Source organism: Trachinotus anak, unplaced genomic scaffold (assembly GCF_046630095.1).
Source record: "Trachinotus anak isolate AG129_WGS33_773 ecotype Australia unplaced genomic scaffold, CSIRO_AGI_Tana_v1 ptg000013l, whole genome shotgun sequence".
In the NCBI taxonomy this organism is placed as follows: Eukaryota; Metazoa; Chordata; class Actinopteri; order Carangiformes; family Carangidae; genus Trachinotus; species Trachinotus anak.
Genome location: NW_027273864.1, coordinates 1,350,178 through 1,372,198, shown reverse-complemented (window position 1 = coordinate 1,372,198; position 22,021 = coordinate 1,350,178).

Here is a 22,021-nt window from a genome sequence, read left to right as displayed (position 1 = left end):
GCAACATCCAATAAGACTTTTTGCTTCGTTCTTATGGAGTATTTGTCTGGAGAGTGCTGTTACTTATTTATGTGTTGATATATCGTTTGACTGATTTGAAAGTTAATATTTCCATCCATTTACAGTATATTAAACCTTGCAAACCCACATAAAACACTGAAATTGTTTATTGTGTCATTCACTCATCAAGCAGCAAAATTAAAACAGCTATTCTATAGTTTCTGTAGTACTTAAGGTGAACCTCCCCAATTTATACATCAACATTAGTTTATTTGTTGTGAGGATGTGTCTTTGGAGGGGTTTGACAAGTCTGAGAAAAAACCCCAGTGATGTCACAGGACTGTCATCAGACAGGCAGGACAGGTCTAATAAAAAAAGATCGACTTGTATTGTGTGGGATCCAGTCATTTCAAAGTATGTCTCATTACCAGGTACTAAAATAGATACAAAGGCCTTAGGAATTAAATGTAGTTTGTTTCACCAAATATAAATCTCATCTTAGGAACACTTGCAAGGAACACTTGCTGTGTTAACTGATTGATGTTCAATTGTAGTGTCTTTTTATTAAAACAAGACTCAAATTGTCACCAGTACATCAAAATACAAATGTAATGTAACAAATAAAAAAGCAGATATCAAATGACTGTCTCCATGGTCAAGACTTTCTATTAATGTAATGGTTTTTATTTATTTTCAAACATAAGATTGCGAGTAATGGGAATAGTTAGAGCAGAGCTCTCTGTCTGGATGCTTAGCAGTTCAAGGATTTCTGGGCCCAATACCAACATACACAAAGGCAGGTAGGTGCAGTGAAGAAGCTTTGATAACAAAGAATGACACCTACAGACCTACACAGGTAGGAGACCAAATAAAGGTGATCCAAACTCTGGAACGGGTGCAAAAACAGAAAATCCAAATACAGGTATCGTTGGGAAACACAAGAGGGAATACAGGGCACAGAACAGGTCATTCTAGCAGGAACAAAAAAGGCAGTCTTGTGATCTGCTCCTGTGCTGGCCTTCACCGGGCCAGCTGTCTAGTGTAAGTGGGCTGTGACAGCTCTGTGGGGGCTTGAATATCTGCCTGACTCCTGACTGGCCAACAAACAAAGCCCTCCAGGCCAGATATGAGCAGAAACACACAAGAGAATAAGAAAAAAAGGTCAAGGCTCAGCATTACCTGCAGCACAGAGAAGCCATTGACCTGATTTTGTTTGTGTGGTTGCTTGCATGCAAACACCAGTGATCCATGCACAGCCGGGTGTGCACAAGAGATGCAATCATTTGGGGATTTGGTTGGCGGTATGGGGACTACTGTGTGTATAGGGGGATGGGAGGAGTGTCTGTAGGGTGTCAGTGTAATGTGTTCTGAGGAGGGAGCAGGGAACAAAGAGTGGAGGATGGGGAGGGGATGGAGACTGGAAGAAGAAGAGATTGGAGAGGAACTCCACCACTCCACCTTATGTTTAAACAAAATCAACAATGCTTTCAAAATAAAATGCAGATATATTTGTGCCAATATGCTAATACCACACTGCCTACATACACAGAGACTGAAACAGAGCTACAGGGGGTAGAGATTACAGAAAATTTAAGTTTTGTTCTTCAAAGCCTCAGAGCACAAATGCAGAACTAATGATGAATAAAAGAAGGTAAAGAATGAAGACACAAATAAGAGAAAAAAGAAGAGCAGAGGGATGGTATGGACAAAGGGCACCCAGTCATTGTACCCATAAACTATACATAAAATTACAACACACATCCATAAGGGCATAAATTGAGGTCCTTACGGGAGCAAATTCCTCGAAACCAATTATTTGAATTAAACAAACATAAACCCTCAGTAAATATTTGTTCTATCTTTAAATATGAACAGAAACAAGTTGTATTCTATATTGTAAAATTGTATAGCTCAGTATTGTAATCAGCATGTTTGGACAATATCTTCACGAACATGACTACTTCCTCCTCCATATTAGTTCAGATAATTTGGTCAAACGAGGGACTCATTTAAAACTTTTCTAACCACTAGTTCCTCTACTGCACTCCACTGATGAAGCTGTTGCAATTGTCCTGTTTCCTCAGATCATACCAATGAACTTATTGATGAGATGTTGTACTTAGTACTTACACAAAAGTCCCCTACTGTCCTGATTCTATACTGATGTCCCACACTTGTAAGTCACTTTGAATAAAAGTGTCTGTGTAAATGCAAATGTTATACCGATGAGACTATAAAACACAAACTGGACTGAATAAAAAAAATCATGTCGGAGCAGCTTAAGGCAGAAAATTTTTTGTAGCCCTCCTGAGCCTCGACACAATCCTATCCCTGAGCTCTGCAGGCAGTTCCTTCCTCATTATGGCTTTTGCTCTAATGTACAATGTCAGCTGTAGAGACCTAATATAGTCCGGTGTGTGCCTTTCCAAATCATGTCCAATCACATAAACTAGCTCAAACCTATAATCTTAGAGGAGACAAGTTTTGTAAATACATGGCTAATACAATGGCACTGTGTGTAATACATAGTAAAAAAACTTTTAGTCAAGTAGCATGTAAGAAGATCATCAAAGTAACGGGTTTTTATTTACTTGTCTTGGTACATTAGTTTGATCTCATTGAGAATATTCAAGCTAGGCTATGTCATAGAAAAATAATGTCCCCACAGCCTGACATTTGCTCATTTGCTGTGTACCATCACAGTACTGTGATAGACACTTCAGGGGTTATAAAAAAAAAAAAACAGCTGCTTCACTTATCTTTGCCTGAGCGTCTGGTAATGTCTGTCATGAAATCGCTGGATAACAAGGGACAGCATTGTGTCTTTCCTAATTGCAACCCTTTTCCCACCCGCCACTCGCAACCTCGGAAGAGAGATAGAAAATGCTGCTAATTATAAATTTTAATAGGATTACTAGATGTGTGTAATCAGCTTTTGGTCTAATGAATTTTGTGAGAAGATACCTAATCAAAGAATGTGTTTATTTTACTCGGGATATTTGCATGGCAGTATCAGACTGGTGCTCTGTCACTGGAGCCCAGTCTGCCTCATGTCAGAGGGAATTAGGCCAGTAAAGCATGTAGTAGATTGATATGGCTTGTAATCCATCTTTCCAAGTGAAATATTCTGCAGCACAAAGCAGGAACACATGGACTACATTCTCCTTTCATTCAGTGGCACTTCAACGGGAAGTGTTGTGTTTATTACATACAGACAAGAGAGATCAGTGACAGGTCTGATGTGTTTACATCGTGTGGGCTGCTGTTACACAGTGAAGCATGCTTCCTGGTTCTAGTCATTTATTAACAGTGCAGTCTCATGAGCTCTATGTATTATCTCTGATTAAATATGTATTAACTGATCCTGATTGAACTCACTCTAGACTGTATGAACTGTGGATATAAGACTAAGGATCAGATCAGAATCAGAATCAGTTTTATTGCCAAGTATGTTTTCACATACAAGGATTTTTTTCTGGTGATTGGTGCAATTGAGGATCAGGGGGATCAGCAACAGTGGGGCTCTCTAGCCTTGTTGATAAGGCTAATAGCAGATGGGAAGAAGCTATTTTTGTGGCGAGAGGTTTTGGTCCTGAAGGACCGCAGCCTCCTGCCAGAGGGGAGTGTCACAAAAAGTTTGTGTCCAGGGTGGGAGGAGTCAGCTACAATCTTCCTTGCACGCCTCAGAGTCCTTGAGGCGTACAGGTCCTGGAGGGATGGAAGATTGCAGCCAATCACCTTCTCCGCAGAGTGGATGATACGCTGCAGTCTGTTATTGTCCCTCTCCGTGGCAGCAGCGTACCACATGGTGATGGAGGAGGTGAGGATGGACTCAATGATGGAGGTGTAGAAGTTCACCATCATAGTCCTTGGCAGGTTCTTCAACTGCCTCAGGAAATACATCCTCTGATGAGCTTTCTTGATGAGGGAGCTGATGTTCAGCTCCCATTTGAGATCCTCTGTGATTGTGGTTCCCAAGAAGCAGAAATGCTCCACGGTAGCCACGGGGGAGTCGCACAGGGTGATGGGGGTGGGTGGGGCTGGGCTCTTCCTGAAGTCCACTATCATTTCCACTGTCTTCAGAGCGTTTAGCTCTAGGTTGTTCTGCCTGCACCAGGTCACCAGACGGTCAGTCTCCCACCTGCAGGCAGACTCATCGCCATCAGAGATGAGTCCAATGAGAGTGGCGTCGTCTGCAAACTTCAGGAGCTTGACAAACTGATGGCTGGAGGTGCAGGTGTTGGTGTACAGGGAGAAGAGCAGAGGAGAAAGAACGCAGCCTTGTGGGGATCCAGTGCTGATGGTCTGGGAGTCAGACAGTTGCTTTCCTAGCTTCACGTGCTGCCTCCTGTCAGACAGGAAGTCGGTGATCCACCTGCAGGTGGAGTCAGGCACGCTCAGCTGGGAGAGCTTGTCCTGCAGCAGAGCCGGGATGATGGTGTTGAAGGCAGAGCTGAAGTCCACAAACAGGATCCTGGCATAGGTCCCTGAGGAGTCCAGGTGCTGGAGGATGAAGTGGAGAGCCATGTTGACGGCGTCATCTACAGACCTGTTGGCTCTGTAGGAGAACTGCAGGGGGTCCAGGAGTGGGTCAGTGATGGATTTGAGGTGGGACAGGACAAGGCGCTCAATTGATTTCATGACCACAGAGGTCAGGGCAATGGCTCTGTAGTCATTTAGACCTGTGGGCCTTGGTTTTTTAGGGACAGGGATGATGGTGGAGGATTTGAAGCAGGCTGGCACGTGGCAGGTCTCCAGTGAGGTGTTGAAGATGTCCGTGAACACCGGAGACAGCTGATCAGCACAGTGCTTCAGGGATGATGGAGAGACAGAGTCAGGACCGGCTGCTTTGCGGGGGTTCTGCTTCTTAAAAAGCCTGTTGACATCTCTCTCCAGGATAGAGAGAGACGTTCCTTTGGTAGGGGAGGAGGAGGGGTGTTCTGATGTGGCTCTGATGTGGAGGTTAGTGTCCGGCTTGTCCCATTGTCTTTCAAAGCGGCAGTAGAACTCATTCAGATCATTGGCCAGGCGGAAGTCGTTAATGGAGTGGGGGGGTTTAGGTTTGTAGTTTGTGATCTTTCTGAGCCTTTTCCAGACAGAAGCAGAGTCGTTGGCTGAGAACTGGAGCTGAAGTTTCTCAGAGTACAGTCGTTTAGCTTCTCTCACCGCCTTGCTAAACCTGTACTTGGACTCTTTAAACCTGCCCCTGTCCCCACTCCTGAAAGCTTCCTCCTTTTGCCTCCTGAGCTGACTGAGCTTAGCTGTGAACCAGGGTTTGTCATTGTTATAACTCACCCTGGTGCGTGATGGGATACAGCAGTCCTCACAGAAGCTGATGTATGACGTCACAGCCTCTGTGAACTCATCCAGACTGTTGGAAGCAGTCCTGAACACTTCCCAGTTAGTGCAGTCCAAACATGCCTGCAGATCCTCTATGGCTTCACTGCTCCACTGCTTCGATGTCTTCATGACAGGTTTACACAGTTTTAGTTTCTGCCTGTATGTGGGAATCAGGTGGACCATGACATGGTCAGAGTGGCCCAGTGCAGCCCGGGGGACGGCGGGATAAGCACCACTGATTGTGGTGTAACAGTGGTCCAGAGTGTTCCCCTCTCTGGTCGGGCAATTAACAAACTGTCTGTATTTGGGCAGTTCGTGGTTGAGGTTACCTTTGTTAAAGTCACCAAGGACAATAACTAAGGAGTCCGGGTTGGTCCGCTCCACACACAGTATCTGATCGGCGAGCGCCCGCTGTGCCTCCTGCACGTTGGCCTGATGATTGAGGTGAACTCACGGGGGGAGTAGAAAGGCCTGCAGTTTATGATGAAAGTCTCCAGGTCAGGAGAACAGTGCTGCAGGATCACTGTCACGTCTCTGCACCAGCCACTGTTAGCATAAAAACAGATTCCTCCACCTTTCGTTTTGCCGGACAGCTCTGTGTCGCGATCCGCTGTGAAGAGTTGGAAGTCGGCCAGCTCCAGTGCAGAGTTTGGTATCACCTGCTCTCTTGGAGTGAGTTTTTATTATGGCACACTGGCTATATGTTTTTAAAATAAAGATAAATATTTCAAAAAGGTACTTACTACCAGGCTGTCACACAGTGTTTCCCTGCCCTCTCTGGTTTAAAGATTGTGGAGTGAGTGGGTGCGGATGGGTGTGGTTAGACTCACCCATTAACAGTGTTGTCAGAGTGTACTGACACATCCAGGAAAACACATCTACATCACAGAAGTTAACCCCCTGGAGGTCATGTTTTTTGATAAGTACTTAATTGTTTTAGTCGCTTTACAAAGAACCTGCTTTCTTAATTGCCATCATTTTATAACATTTATTATCTTTGTTTTTACCTTTATAAATAACATCATTTAAATGTAAATTTAAAATAACTGCTTAATGAGTGTTTTTTAAAAGCAACTGGTTATGGTTAACCACATGTGTGACTTGCTTATTTATTCAAGCAGCACATTCTTCATAAAAAAAAAAAAGAAGAAAGAGGAAAGGGCACAGGGTCATTACAAGGGAACACAGATGTAAATTTAATGGAAATCTGCCTTTTAGATAATGAGTCATCATATCTTTAATGTTGTCATTTTGTCCTAAGGGTTGATAGAGAGAAGCCCATGCACTGTCAGGACAGCATGATTATCTTTAGTATGTTAAATGAAAATCTGTTCATCCAGTTACCATGGACCATGTTGCTCAAAAAGCCTGTTTAACATTGTTCCTTTACTAGCCAAGAGTTGTCTCCAGTGTCTTCAGTGAATTCTTGTCTCTATCGCATACTTTCCTGTACTGAAGTTAGCACACTAACCAGCTAGCCATCGTCACTTTCCGATGAAGACTCACAAACCGGGTTTCCCTCACTGTTTTGTGTACATTTATTTTAGAAATGCTGGTAAAACTAAATTGCAAACGGTGTGCATTTCCACTGAGTGTAAAGATGTACAGATTTCAAGCAGTCTGCTTCTCAGTTAGAACTGGCTCCCTGGGGCATAATACTTAAATGGGAAAAAAAATAGTTTCCATTTCAATTTTGTCAAATATTTTGTCAAATATTCGGAAAAACCAACCAATGAGAGATTTTTTTTTATAATTCATGTGTTTCTATTACTTGTTTTTAGGTTTGCAATTAAGCTGCATTAAGCTGGGTAATGGAAACCCAACTAGTGTAGCCTTCAATCTGCCCTGAATACGTAGCACTGAAGGTGTACGTCAGAGGGCGTATTATAACCTGCGTATTATAACCTCCGTATTATAACGATGGCTAAAGCTCTTGTCAAGCGACAATTACCACATCTGCTCCTGGCAAGAAACCATGTTCAGTGGCATAGAAAACTAAATTTAATCAAATCATTTCTTTAAGTTATATTTTTGGGCATTTTATGCCTTTACAGGCAGGAAATATGGTGACAGAGAGAGGGGAACTTATGGCCATAATATCATTTTCCCCCCAGTATAGCAATTCACAACAGGCAGAAGACGACAGGGAGCTGACGGGACAATCAACAAGAGAGAGAGAGAGAGAGAGAGAGAGAGAGAGAGATACATGTAAGCTGTAAGTACAGTGTTTAACATCTCAGTCTGTCTGTTTACTGGATCTCTCTGTGTAATCGGGTTGTGCATGAGAACATGCAGCTCCTGTGCATGGGAGAAGCCTTCAAGGCCTCTGGATGAAAGGTTTGAAATAAAAACCAAGAAAAAACTGAAAAGAATAAGTTAACTAAATCATCAAATATAACAGGATTCATTCATCCAGACTCTTGGGTGGAAAAAGTTAACTTGTCTCTTGGGGCTTCCATAATATACTGAATTCAAAAGGGTTACATTTATTGCAGGATTGCTGTAATGGATTGCATTAGAGTTTTCAGGTGTTTATGATCTAGTATTGTGTCCAATCGTGCTATTTCCAACAGAATGGTTCTCTGCTCTGTCAAGCAGATTGCATATGTTGTCTCACTGCTGCCACCATGCCCTGTCCACACCACACTGTGCTGTGCACCACAGATCTGTAACAACATGCTAAGATGGATGTTTAAATGGAGAGAAATATCTCATGATATCTATATTTTTTAAGGTTAATTTTTTTTCAAGTCACAGTAAAGTCAGAGTTTAACCACAGCTCAGGTTTGCCTGACTGCATAAATCAATACACATCAGTCTAACAGACTGACACAATACACTCATACAATACTGCATGCTCTGTGGGGCTTCCTCAGAATGTGTCAGGTCTCTCCAATCAAGACTGACAATCACAGTATTTAAAGAGAAATTTAATTAAATAAAGCTAACATATGGCCTCAGAATTGAGGTGTATAGAAGAGTTGAGAAAGAAATCTCCCTGGTCCAAAGTTAATCTGAGCATGGAGGAGCTGTGTGAAGTGAGAGCAGCACTTGAGAAGTTAAGCACAAAGCCAAGAACTGATTATTATTCTGAAAAGAGAATAAGCACATTATTCAAAAAATCATGCAAATTAATTCAAGGTTTTTTTGTTGTTGTTTTTTTTTTTTTTGCTCAAACTAGTTGAAAACAATGATTAATAGACAAACGTAATTTTTCTGTTTCTTTTCCTGGCACAATGAGAGAGGATAGGCAAGAAGAATTATGACCCCCCCCGACCCCCCCCCCCCCCACCCCACCCCCTGTTCCATGCTGTACCTATTTAACATCAGTGTGATGTTAGCATCACACTGATGTTTAGCAAAGAATCCTGCACAGTGCCAGGCCTGGGTAACTTTCACTGGCCATTGTAATTGTCTATCTTATGTGTGTGTATGGCAAAGAGCTGCTTATATGGCCTTTATATCAAGGGCAGGTTCTCTTCAGAAAAGACAGCATCTGTTGCCAAGCAACAGCAGGAGGCTTTAGGAAGTGCTCCACTGAGCACTGAATGTTCAAGTCAAGTCAGAGAGAAACAATGAGACGGATATTGACTGTGAGAGGTGGAGACTGATTCTACTGCAGATCATTGTCAGGGATACGGCTTTATACAACACTGCATGTTTTCTCTTTCTTCACCAATAGTGATTATGGAGAATGGACAGAAACACAGCAGAGTTAATCTGAACACTCTGATGTTAATTAATGCTTGATGCTGTGGTATTGAAACCTGCATTAACCCTCTGAACCCTCAGCTGTTTTTTGCTCAATTTTCAGTCCCATTAGCTGCTTCTCAACAAAGGCTTTAGAAAGAGTTCAGACCCCTTCATGTTTTGTACACTTTAGAAATTCTTATCGTAAATTGTTAAATAATGGTCAGGGCCTTTCTTTATCTCTTCTGCAGAGGGAACCAGGCCTTCATTTAAAGCAAGCTTAGAGGCAAAGTTTCCATCAGAACAACAAAATCATATCTTACTCAGCACTCTGCAGCTTTGAGTTTAACAACTCTAAAAGAAATATTACGTTCATGAATTAATTATCAATTATTCCCAGTCACATATGTTTCACATCACAAGCCTTCCAGCAGCTCAAAGGGCATAATCCCTCCCATTTCTGAGAGGCTTAGCATAACTCAAAAATGGCAGAACCACACCATTTCCTGTTCCTCTCCTTTTGGCCACACCGTGTGTGTAAATGTCACCAGGTGAATTTTACTCTCACTGCTGCTTAGAATAGATTTTGTTGAATACAATATCTGGCTAACGCCTTCCAGCAGCTAATACTAGGATTGAAGCCTTGGTGTGAAAGAAGCAATAGACCAGAAGCATAATCATTGGCAGCTATGAGCTCCCGCCCCTAACTTTCGCCTTCTCTGATTGGTCTGTAGGGCGTGTCTCACTGCATTGCCGCCAGACTCTTCACTGGTGTCTGGGTCACCTGTCAAGACAGTATGTGAAACAGGTGGGATAAAGGTACCCATATCAATCATTCACATGCTGCCTGTCAATTTCCACCATTGGTGCCCATGACATGTCCTCCTTCTTTGGCCATCATTTTCACAATTCGGAAAATAAATTTGGAAAAGGGTCCAGTGTTCCACACTCAACTTTTTTGAGTGCACCATCCAGGTTGCCATACTGTACTTTTCAGTGTGAATGCACTTATGCACTCAAAAGCAAGTGTGATTATAGAAGTATTCAAAATTGAGACATAGCAAGAGTCTGTGCACTCCCAGGCATGAGAAGATTTGTCCAATTTGGCAAACAACACCTGTGTGGGTGGACCACACGCCCAACCAAGACTGTGGTTCCCAAAATCTGAGAGGTCAACAGATGCTTAGAGTAAAAAGAAAGAGAGGCAAATGGATCGTACTTACAGAGTGCTTTTCTAGTCTTATCAACCACTCAGTTCTTACAATGGAAGGCACATTCATACACATAACATACAACACTTTTCTATCATACACACACCCTGGCACACCAATAATACATCAGGGGCAATTTGGGCTTCAGTATATTGTCCAAGGACACAGCTGGGAATCAAAACACCGACCTTCGGAGTAGAAGGCAACCCACTCTACCTCCTAAGCCACTTGTATCACCTAAAATTGCAGATCGTGGTGGGACTGTCCATTATCACTTAGTGATCCATTACACTGACTACTAAGCCACTGGTGTCAGCACTCTCAAAAACAAGACATCTGAAGTCTGAGTTCACTCTTCAGTTTTGTTTCATTTTTGGTATGTGGAAGCCTGTATTATCTTGAGCAATAAAAAAATTAAAGCATGAATGCATGGATAATGGCAGCTTAATTTAAAGGTAAAAGGCCCAGCGTGAGAGCTGTTGAAAGGCACAGCAATACATGTCAAAAACCTCAAACTTCCTGTGAAATCCTGACTCATTTAAAAAAAACATAATGATCAACTAACAGCCACACAAATTCCGGTTCTACAGTACATTTTACCAACATCTAACGTTGGTGTTGAAAATGATAGATCTTGTTAACTAAAGCTATGGTCAAAGAAATGCAGTAACATCAAGTCTGAGATATTGAATCAAGTGGATAAATGAAGCTGATGGTTTTCCTTTCATACAAGCAGTAATCACAGCAGAGGTGAAAAAAAACATTATTGCGTGCCACTATTTCTCTCTTGGTGACAGTCTGCCATGTTTGGAGAGATGAATCCGTCTTATCAGATCCTGTCCAAGATAGAAAGATGGTGTCACATCTAGCAAACTCCTCCATTAACTGTTCCATGGTTGACATTTTGCTGTTTTGCTGTGAGAAAACATTTTTCCCACCGCTTAATATACAGTTCAGCTGAGCTCTGCACAAACACATTCTGGTTCTATTTTTTTAGCATCTACCGTATTTACTTCATTTACCTCAGCTGCATAAGATAACAGACTTGTATTTTGTTATTCCTTCCGTTTGATAGTATAATTGGTCATATTGGTGGGAAACCTTGTTTTGCAAACTAAATTTAAATGGATTTATGTTTGCTTCTAACTAATGCTTTCCGCTCGTTTTTTGTTAAATTAATTGTTTTTGATAAATTACTGTGTGCTGTAAAATTGTATTTCATCTGATGGGCTATGTTGATGTTATTTTTAACCTTTCAGCTGTTGCAGTGCTGCACACTGGACACAGACTTGCACCTGTTGATCAAACCACACACAGTGTCCTTTCTACAGGTATTGTCCTTTTCCACTTTTCTTGATGTGACCACAAACCGCTGAGCATCTTTGGAGTGCCTGTGGTGTTTGTGCTGTTTCTGACCCTCCTTTGTTTTTGCTGTCTCTCTGGTGTGGTCCAGTGCTGCTACACGTAACCTCAAAACTCTCCTTACAGAGAGGGAAGACTCTCAAATTGCCCTGTATGAAACCCTTTTGTAGTTTTTTGTAGTTTTTGTAGGATCACCTTGTCAAGATCTATCTTTTGCAGGTGTTTAAAGGCAAACTAAAGTTGGCTCCCACTGGATTGACATTGCCACACCTATCCTCTGGGGTGCATCGTGAGTTACTACATTGAAGGAATAACCTCAGTGGAAAGGCCCAGAAAAATACCAATTAACCTGTTGGCGGCTGCATTCCACTCCATATGCCAACACCAACACCACCTCCAACCAAGAACTCCAAGATTCCAGCAAAGTAAATTACATAATTTTTACAGTATATAATACCCCACACAGTGTAGTTTTTCCATAAATGCACCTGTTGATGTACAGATAACATACAGCCTCTCACTCCTGAACACTGGAGGCCCTTTTTCCATATTTAGGGCCAGAGCACCAGGGGTGTGAGGACCTTATTGTTATTCATGTGTCAGAATTTTCTTCTGCAATCCAGGAATTATTTATCTCTTTCCTCAACATTGGGCGAGGCAGGCCATTTTTCAACACTTTCATCAATATCTTAGGGAATAATATTTAGATCTCTATATAATAAAGAAGATTTATTTATGACTTTGTGAGATCCAGATTATTACTGCACCATATTTTACAGACGTATGGAAGATCGTTTAGCCTTGGTGGAGGTATGCGCTCCACTGAGTGCCATTGTAGTTCATATTTCGATCATTTGGCATGTCACTGTGACCAATTTCATTATATCTAATGGCTGTGAGAGAGAATTCACCTTCTTTTGAGACATCTGCATGACTTACTATAATGGGGTTAAATGACACCTAAGCAATTACACAGCTCCCTCTTGGTGGGCTGTGAGGTCTGACCACAGCAGAGCGGGTTGACAGAAGAGGAGGAAGACTGGAGCCTAGAGATAATCACAGCACCTGGCATACTGCCTCCTTTCTACCATCTTTTTCTCTCCCATCTCCTACCTGAACTGCTGAGCCACCAGAGACCCAGAGAGAGAGAGAGAGAGAGAGAGAGAGAGAGAGAGAGAGAGAGAGAGAGAGATGGGTGAATTTGGATTTGGTCCCACACTCTCTCTCACCAGCTGTCTCTTCTGCATTAGCATTCCAAATGCTCTCTGACAGTTCCACAATTAAGAAGTAGAATACTGCAATTAGTTCGCTGCGTACGGAGATGACCCAATTAGTGTTTACTTTACACAGATTTTATCACCCTCAATTTGTAAATGCCATCAGCCTTTACAGCTACAAAATAACAACTGATTTCTCTCTTTTATTCAGACCGCTCACAGAACAGGCCGTAACTCCCACCAAGTACACTGTCATGTCGCTGCGGATTTAAACACTTTAGTCTGAAGTGCTGTTTACAGTTTGTTGGAAATCAAATGTGGAAAGAGGCTTCCAGAGTAATGAATACTAATCAAATAAATCAACTTCTATTTTGAAATACAGACTTACAGTATGTTATTTCCTGTTGTGTAATTGTCTGTGAGGTTAATTTATTGTCTTGTCTTGTATGATAGTGTAAGGCAGGACAGTGATAGACAGGACTGCCTCTCTTTCCTTGCTAAATGTTACTGGTGCTAACTGTAGGATTTTGACTGGTCAGCCAGCATGTTAGTGTTGAGGCTAAATGGTGCTTGCAGCTCATCACATGAACGGCGCTAGCTTTGCTGTTTTGTGCCCGAGCTAGAGTCCTCAACCCAGCTTAACTACTTAAATCACGGATGTAAATGTTTGTGTTCTGTATTCACCTGCTGAAGTTAAGTAAAGTTCATAAACAGAAGATTCCCTGTCATGTGAAGTGTTTCCACCCATGCACATCCAGGTGAAGTAGCCTAGCGTACTTCAAGGGGTCAAAGCATGACAATACTTACAGTACAATAACTTTGGATCATCACAAAATTATGAAGTGAATAAATAAATTACAAAAATAAAGAAAGAGAAGCACAGATAAGTTGTAGTTAGTTGTATTGTTGATAACATTTATTTCATAGACCATAAGTAAGGATGGTTGTAGCCTCAGTGACATCCCCCACAGGTTGCTGAAGAGCGGTTCTGATGCTCAGAGTGCTCTGCTCCACCGTCACCATCTTGGCAGTGCCTGACTCTTCTGACTATTAGTCATGCTGTGTGTTCAAGGGGGACTGTAACATGAAAAAAAGTTCTAATCACATGCTGCTTTCACTCACTGCTTTCGCTGACCTCTCTGGAGAGCTCGTCCAGCTGTAGGGTATAACAGATATGGGGTGTAACTTGTGGCCTCGGCTCCTCAGAACCCCTTACCAGACATGGCTCTGTGACCTGCTTTGCTCCCTCTGTGCCTCTCTCCATTGCTCTGCTTCCTGTGTTTCCGGTCAGCAGTCACATCTTGTCAATGCCCCCCCTCCCTCCACACAGGTGTGTCTATTTTGTTGATGGCTGTGGTCAAAAGCACAACATAAAACACACTCAACACCACAGGATTCAACACAGTACACATTCAAAGACAGAACAACCCCAACAAATAAAAAGAAATAATCCAAAACAAAAGTTTACATAAAATACACTATAATGCCTGCAGCTTGAAACACAGTAATCCAAAACTATGCCAACAAGAATTAATAGATTAATTAATAAAAAAAAAAGATAGAGACAATAACAGGGCACAGTCTCTTGTGTAGTGTCATTTATAGATAGAGCCTCATCCCGTCTCTACTCAACAAACCTTTTCATCATCCTGGCTTACTTTTCAGTCCTTGGAATCAGAATTTTAAAGAAACGTGATTTTGCATGTTTCATCCCAGCTAATCATTATATGAACCATGCTGTTTTGTTATTGATTTTTTAAAATGCATTTATCCTGCTAATTCAGTTGGACTGTTGATCCGTCACAGTATTTTAATGTAGATTGGTTTGACAAGTCTGTATTGTTATTATACCAAAGAACAGTAATTGTCACCATGGAGACCTGTTTTGCCACTGAATTCCTAAACTTTACAGATTCATTCAACCTGGAGCAGCAAGTCTCGGGCTCAACTCACAACCAAGGCCACATTCTTGACCTGGTTTTAGTATAAACTCCCTCTCATTGATAGACCTTATCTCCAATCATAAATGTATTCTTTTTGACTCCTGCATCCAGGCAACTAAACAATTCAGAAGTGAACAGTTTGTTCCTGCATGTTTAATAACCAGTCTGCCTCAAAGTTCTCATCTACTTTTTCTTAATCTTTTTCTGATTTATATAAGAGCTCTACTCAACCCTTCAACATTAATGATCTGGTCAATAACTTCAATAACCTGTGTTCTGTGTTGGTAGATGCCATTTCACATATTAAAACAGAAGCAGCCACCGACACATCTCAGTGGATAAATGATGCTATCGATAGCTGTAAGTGGGACAGCAGCAGGGCTGAGCACAGATGAAAAAAGACAAAACTCAGTGTTCATTTTCTTCCCATGAAAGAGCTGTTGACTTTGCTCAATCAAAAAATCAAGTATGCAAGATCAGCTTACTTCTTAGACTTAATTACTAGTAATAAAGACAACCCCCGAGCTCTGTTTAGCATAATCAATCAGCCTGTACAACCTGCTCCTGTTGCTATTGCTGCCACCTCAACTGAAGATTGTGAACTGTATTTATCACTTTTTGTCAACAAGGTCAGTCAGATCCAACATTGCCCTCTTCCTTCACTTTTGATCCTCCTACTAGTGTTTTAAATACAATAACCCATTTGCCCCCATTACCATCAACACCTCTTTTCCTGCCATCTTGACATGTTACAAGGTCAAAGCTCCAGCAATGGTAATCACCCTTACTGGTGAATTTGATAGGTATGTCAGTTTGCATGTTTTTAGTTATAGACCGAAGTAATGGAGGAATTATATCTTTGACCTGATGATGGGATTCGATGAACTGTCACCATAGGAATTACAGTTCAATTACAAAATGAGGGAGCAGCTTATGTCCTATAAAAATAGAAGAACACAAAATGTAAAGGTTGAGAAGAAGAGAGCAGTATAGGTTTTCTCTTTCCCCATTATTGTTTTATTTCAGTATGTTTTATCTATTTTGATTCCACCTGCTCAAGAATATGGATCACCATGTGTATATAGGTAACATATAGGAATAAAACAAATAAATAAATAAATAAAACTGACTTTGATTTTGAAGAAAGTGTCAGTTTTTGGGAGCTGGAATGTGGGGGGAAAAGCCCAATATTAAATTAAGATTATAAATGACTAATTCCTGAGCACAAATTATTAAAGGTTCTGTAAACAATCATCACTAACTATCACTAAATTTCGCACTAGACCACCAGCATCTCAGAGTAAAACAAATGCTTCGTCGACCACATCTCTGGCCTCTATTCGGCCACAACCACCTCTCCATTCATACTGAAGCTGTCACTAAATAAAACAGGCATATAACCTTATGTAACATCAAGTTACTTACACATGAGGGGATGAATAGTTAGTTCTGAGTAATGCTAGAGCCCTTTGGCAGCCCGTAAGGTTCTCCATCTAAGTATTAGTTGTTAAGCCAGACCAGTACTGGTGGGACTGGGAAAGAAATTCAGCCTTCCACTGGGACCAGCTACATGAAAGATTTTACCAGGATTTGCACCAGTAGTCCCCATGGCCATTCCGCCTGGGCTCTGGTCTCATCTCTGTTTATATCAGAGGCCTTTTTACAAAAAAAAGAAAAAAATAAATAAAACCTTGTTGTTACAAGAAAGTTACTTTCACCTGAACACTGCATACTGCACTGTGCCATCTCACCTAAGGGTGGTCCCTGTGTCTTTAAAAACATGGGGAGCACCAATGGTTTAACAAGGAGGGACTCCCATTCAATGTTTCATTTCAATTTTTTTATATAGCACCAAATCATAATAATAATACATTATCTCAAGGCACTTTACAGGATAAGGTCAAGACCTTACTTAATGATAGAGAGAAACCCAACAGTTCCCACAAAGAGCAGCACTTGGCAACAGGGGGGAGAAAAAACTCCCTGTTAACAAAGTGCACTAACACGCACATATATATGCACTAACATGTTCACGCCACTGTCCCAGGAGCCAAAACACAGAACAGAGAAGCTCAAATTACACCACATACACATGGGGTGTGACTTTGTTCTCTGATGTCATTAAATTTGAGAGAATTGTCCAAACAAAATTACCATTAAAAATATTTAGAACTTAAAAGTAAATCCAACAGAATGTTTAATCAGTCACTCTACTACTATATTTTATCTCCTCTGGTTTGTTGCATGGTCCTTCCTTAAATATGTATGCAGTAAGGGTCAAAGACACCTTTCTAAACCCCATGCAGATGACATCCACACTGCAGTTTATGCCTTGTGCACCTGTTTGATACAGTGGATACCCCAGCCTGTTTTTTTTAACTACAGTGTGTCACATCTGTTCTTGAAAAACCAGTGACAGATTCCAAAGTAGTATTCCGAATAGCAAATAGTGATGATTTTGCTGTTCATATCCTTACAGCTAGAGGGCCCTCTGTCCTGAGGGTGGTGATAGAGGAAAGGGCATAGTAAGGTTTGGGGTGGGAAGCATGAATGTGGTCAGTAAAGTGGGAACAAATCCCTTGTTCAGGGATGATCTGATTCACACACAGGCTCTCAAAAGGATAGAAGCTCGTGAATACGCTTGTACAATGGATGATTACAGCCTTCAAGGCACTGCCAGTCAGGAAGCAAACAGGCCTTTTGTTCTACTTGCTAAAACATTAAACAATCCATTGCAATCTAAGAGCTTGTTAAACTCTGGCCTCGGCCTGCTTAAAAAAGGAGATCACACTTCTTAACTGGGCTCAATGTAAAATCAATTAACAAAGAGTAAATAAACCCCACATCATTTTACCTGTTGGCCATGTCAGGTGGCAAAATACCTGCTTAGGTAATAAGAGCCTGGCCATTGAAACAAGATTTAATCCCATCTGCACTTCTTCATAACAAATTTGATTTAGCCAAGCAGGAGGGGAAGACCTCCTATCAGCAATTTCCTCTTTTCTGTGGAAGGAAATAACTGATGAAGCAGTCCACTAACAGGTACAGGGTAGTTTCGGTAAAGGGAGTAACTCACAGAGATAGAGGGTAGCATAACACTGCTTTTTAATTAAAGAACTACCTTTGCTGTGTAACTCAACCATGTGTATCATACACAGCACAAATGGGACTCTCATGGTGAAAAGGAAATCTTATTTAGATTCAATTTTCTGATGGGAGGTGGGTGAACAGTATATCTGTCAGGCACATTTATCAAGTCTTTAGGGCAGAATGAGCATTACACACAGAGGCAGATATCAAGGGACTAATAAAATAAGTTAAAGGTAATGTGACCAACATGCTTTCTGATTTTGATTCATAATCCAATTTATAAAATCAATTTTATCATGACTCCTAAGATCAAAAAATAAATAAATACATTTTAATTCAGATCCTTACATTTAACTCTACATTCATCCTCTGTTCGGTCCAGATTTACCATTTTGTACAACCTATTGACCAGCAGGATCCATCAGGACAAAGGCTGGAGGTCCTCCATCACCAGCTTTGTTACTCATCCTCGGCACATATGACTAAAATGTATTTATTTGTTCATTTCATTACAGAAACAACAGCTGTTATGCTGGTGGATATAGGCCTACCTCTACATCAGTGTTTACATAAGTTGCCAGTAGTTTGTAACAGGCATATCTTACCTTACCCTTTACCCCCTCTAGAACAGCCCCCTGGAGGCCTGTTCATTTAGGTCTCAGTACAAAGGTTCTACTTAAAATCAGATTAAACAGTGATATGTCCCTCTGTCACAATGCTGCTCAATACTAGTTCAAGTCAGAGTCAGTCAGTGAGAGTTTTAGGGAAACCTTGGTTATGGATGGGATGAAGAGATTAAATAAATCAATGAATGATTAAATAAATGCATGGGTTCAGGTGTGAGGAGGTTTTGTTTAATCCTAATTGCATGTTAATGGAAATAAAGTCATAAGTAACTAAAATATATATTATTATTATTATTATTATTATTATTATTATTATTATCAAATAAGGGTTGAAACTGGAGAAGAGGAAAAGATTAATTATGATTGTAGTATGATTGTGCTAATTGGCCATTAGCTAATATTTGCCACCATAAAGAACTGGTCATACCAAACAAGTAGAGTTTTAGCAGGGACAGATCAGGGACAGATTTCCTGGCACAGATGTGATGTATTCTGCCCTGGAAACATGCAGTGTTTGGACTGGATTTACAGTTTATGTGTCATTTTAACAAAATGCATCTCTCCATTTAATCGAGGATCGTGCAAATAAATGTAGTCTGCATGATTTGCTAAGGTCGTGCAACTGGTGACAGTCAGTCACAACTGTTTGCCTCTGGAACACCACAGGGAAGGTTGTTGTGGGGACAATAAACATTGATTAAATATACAGTATATACCTACTGAACTGTAAAAACTAAAAATTACAATAAAATGAACAATTGGACTGTTATTTGTGAGCATGATATGTGATTGCTAATTGCAAGTTAAAAGTAGAAGGGAGTTTTGGTTTGTGTTAGCTGCAATCAAACTTTCTTTTGTTAATGCATTTTAGTGTACAGTGCATCTGGAAAGTATTCATAGTGCTTCACTTTTTCCACATTTTGTTATGTTACAGCCTCATTCCAAAGTGGATTACATTCATTTTTTTACCTCAAAATTCTACACACAATACCCCATAATGACAAAGTGAAAAATGTTTGCTTGAAACTTCTGCAAATTTATTAAAAATAAAAAACAAAAATATAACATGTACATAAGTATTCACAGCCTTTGCTCAATGCTTTGTTGAAGCACCTTTGGCAGCAATTACAGCTTCAAGTATTTTTGAGTATGATGCTACAAGCTTGGCACACCTATTTTTGGGCAGTTTCTCCCATTCTTCTTTGCAGAACCTCTCAAGCTCCATCAGGTTGGATGGGGCGCGTCGGTGCACAGCCATTTTCAGATCTCTCCAGAGATGTTCAATCGGGTTCAAGTCTGGGCTCTGGCTGGGCCACTCAAGGACATTCACAGAGTTGTCCCAAAGCCACTCCTTTGTTATCTTGGCTGTGTGCTGAGGGTCGTTGTCCTGTTGGAAGATGAACCTTCACCCCAGTCCAAGGTCCAGAGCGCTCTGGAGCAAGTTATCATCAAGGATGTCTCTGTACATTGCTGCATTCATCTTTCCCTCGACCCTGACTTGTCTCCCAGTTCCTGCTGCTGAAAAACATCCCCACAGCATGATACTGCCACCACCATGCTTCACTGTAGGGATGGTATTGGCCAGGTGATGAGAGGTGCCTGGTTTCCTCCAGACAAAACGCTTGGCATTCAGGCCAAAGATTTCAAGCTTTGTTTCATCAGACCAGAGAATTTTGTTTCTCATGGTCTGAGAGTCCTTCAGGTGCCTTTTGGCAAACTCCAGACGGGCTGTCATGTGCCTTTTACTGAGGAGTGGCTTCCATCTGGCCACTCTACCATACAGGCCTGATTGGTGGATTGCTGCAGAAATGGTTGTCCTTGTGGAAGGTTCTCCTATCTCCACAGAGCAACACTGGAGTACTGTCAGAGTGACCATCGGGTTCTTGGTCACCTCCCTGACTAAGGCCCTTCTGCCCCGATCGCTCAGGTTGGCCGGGCAGCCAGCTCTGGGAACAGTCCTGGTGGTTCCAAACTTCTTCCATTTACGGATGATGGAGGCCACTGTGCTCATTGGAACCTTCAATGCTGCAGAAATTTTTCTGTACCCTTCCCCAGATCTGTGCCTCGATACAATCCTGTCTCGGAGGTCTACAGACAATTCCTTGGACTTCATGGCTTGGTTTGTGCTCTGACATCTATGGGACCTTATATAGACAGGTGTGTGCCTTTCCAAATCATGTCCAATCAACTGAATTTACCACAGGTGGACTCCAATCAAGTTGTAGAAACATCTGAAGGATGATCAGTAGAAACAGGATGCATATGAGCTCAATTTTGAGTGTCATGGCAAAGGCTGTGAATACTAATGCACATGTGATTTTTTGGTTTTTTATTTTTAATAAATTTGCAAAAATTTCAAGCAAACTTTTTTCACTTTGTCATTATGGGGTATTGTGTGTAGAATTTTGAGGTAAAAATGAATTTTACAGCCTTATTCCATTTTGGAATAAGGCTGTAACATAACACAATGTGGAAAAAGTGAATCGCTGTGAATACTTTCTGGATGCACTATATGTGCGGCTGCTGCTGGAAAAAATTAGCTGCAGAACCATTTTAATTATTCAACCAGTGATACAGTTTCAGAGTCAGCACAATAAAACTAACAATCCTTTCTCTTGGTGATCAGTCACGAGTGTGTATTTACTTTAAGGCTGGAGTGCAGGATTTACAAATATAAATGATTATCCGTTACATTCAAGCCTTCACCAAACTAGTTCACATAATGCTGATTAAGCCTATCAGCTCAAGGTAAATCTCACTGTATTCCTTAGTACACCAGAGTTTTTTCTTTTATGCTATTGCCATATCATATACTTGTTTGCTATCTCAGTCTGTGTGCTAAAAAATTACAGCCATTGCAAAAACTGCAGAATTAAAATGGATAGATGGTTAACAACAGGAAGAGTTAAAGGAAACAGAGTCAGGAGGCAGATGGTGAATTGACAAGTGATCTCTTCGCCATCAAACAAAACAGAAACATGGAGCTTCCTCTGCTTTCAGTTAAGTCCTGAATGTTTGATCGTTATCATTAAAATAAAAAAAATTTAAAAAATGTTCTGAGAAGGCATTATTTGGCCGCCAAATGTGGGCCGCCAACATTTTTGAGATGTTCAAGAGGGCTATGAGTTGGAAAAGTTTGGGAAGCACTGCTTTCAGTTATTTGACTGTTGTGAAGATGCCTTGAGTTCATCTACATTTTACTGGTCAGGTTATGTGTGGTTCTTCTTGAGACTGCTCAGGAAACCATTACTGATAGTTCCTTTTCATGAAATCATTTTAGGGGCTGCCAGACAATTGAAAACTAAAATGAGTCTGCCTCACCCCAGAAAGACAAGGTGATGTGAATGATAAAGTCAGAGAGGAAGACAGTAACTTAATATAATCCACTGTGTACTTGAACATTGTCTTCGTGCAGATGGGTAGGCTGATTTGCTTCAATTACACTGGGTACTTTATATAAAAAGTGATGTAAAGACGTTGCACACTCCCACACTGCACTGAGCTCATCATTATCTGACAGAGGCATAATGCAGTTGCACTGA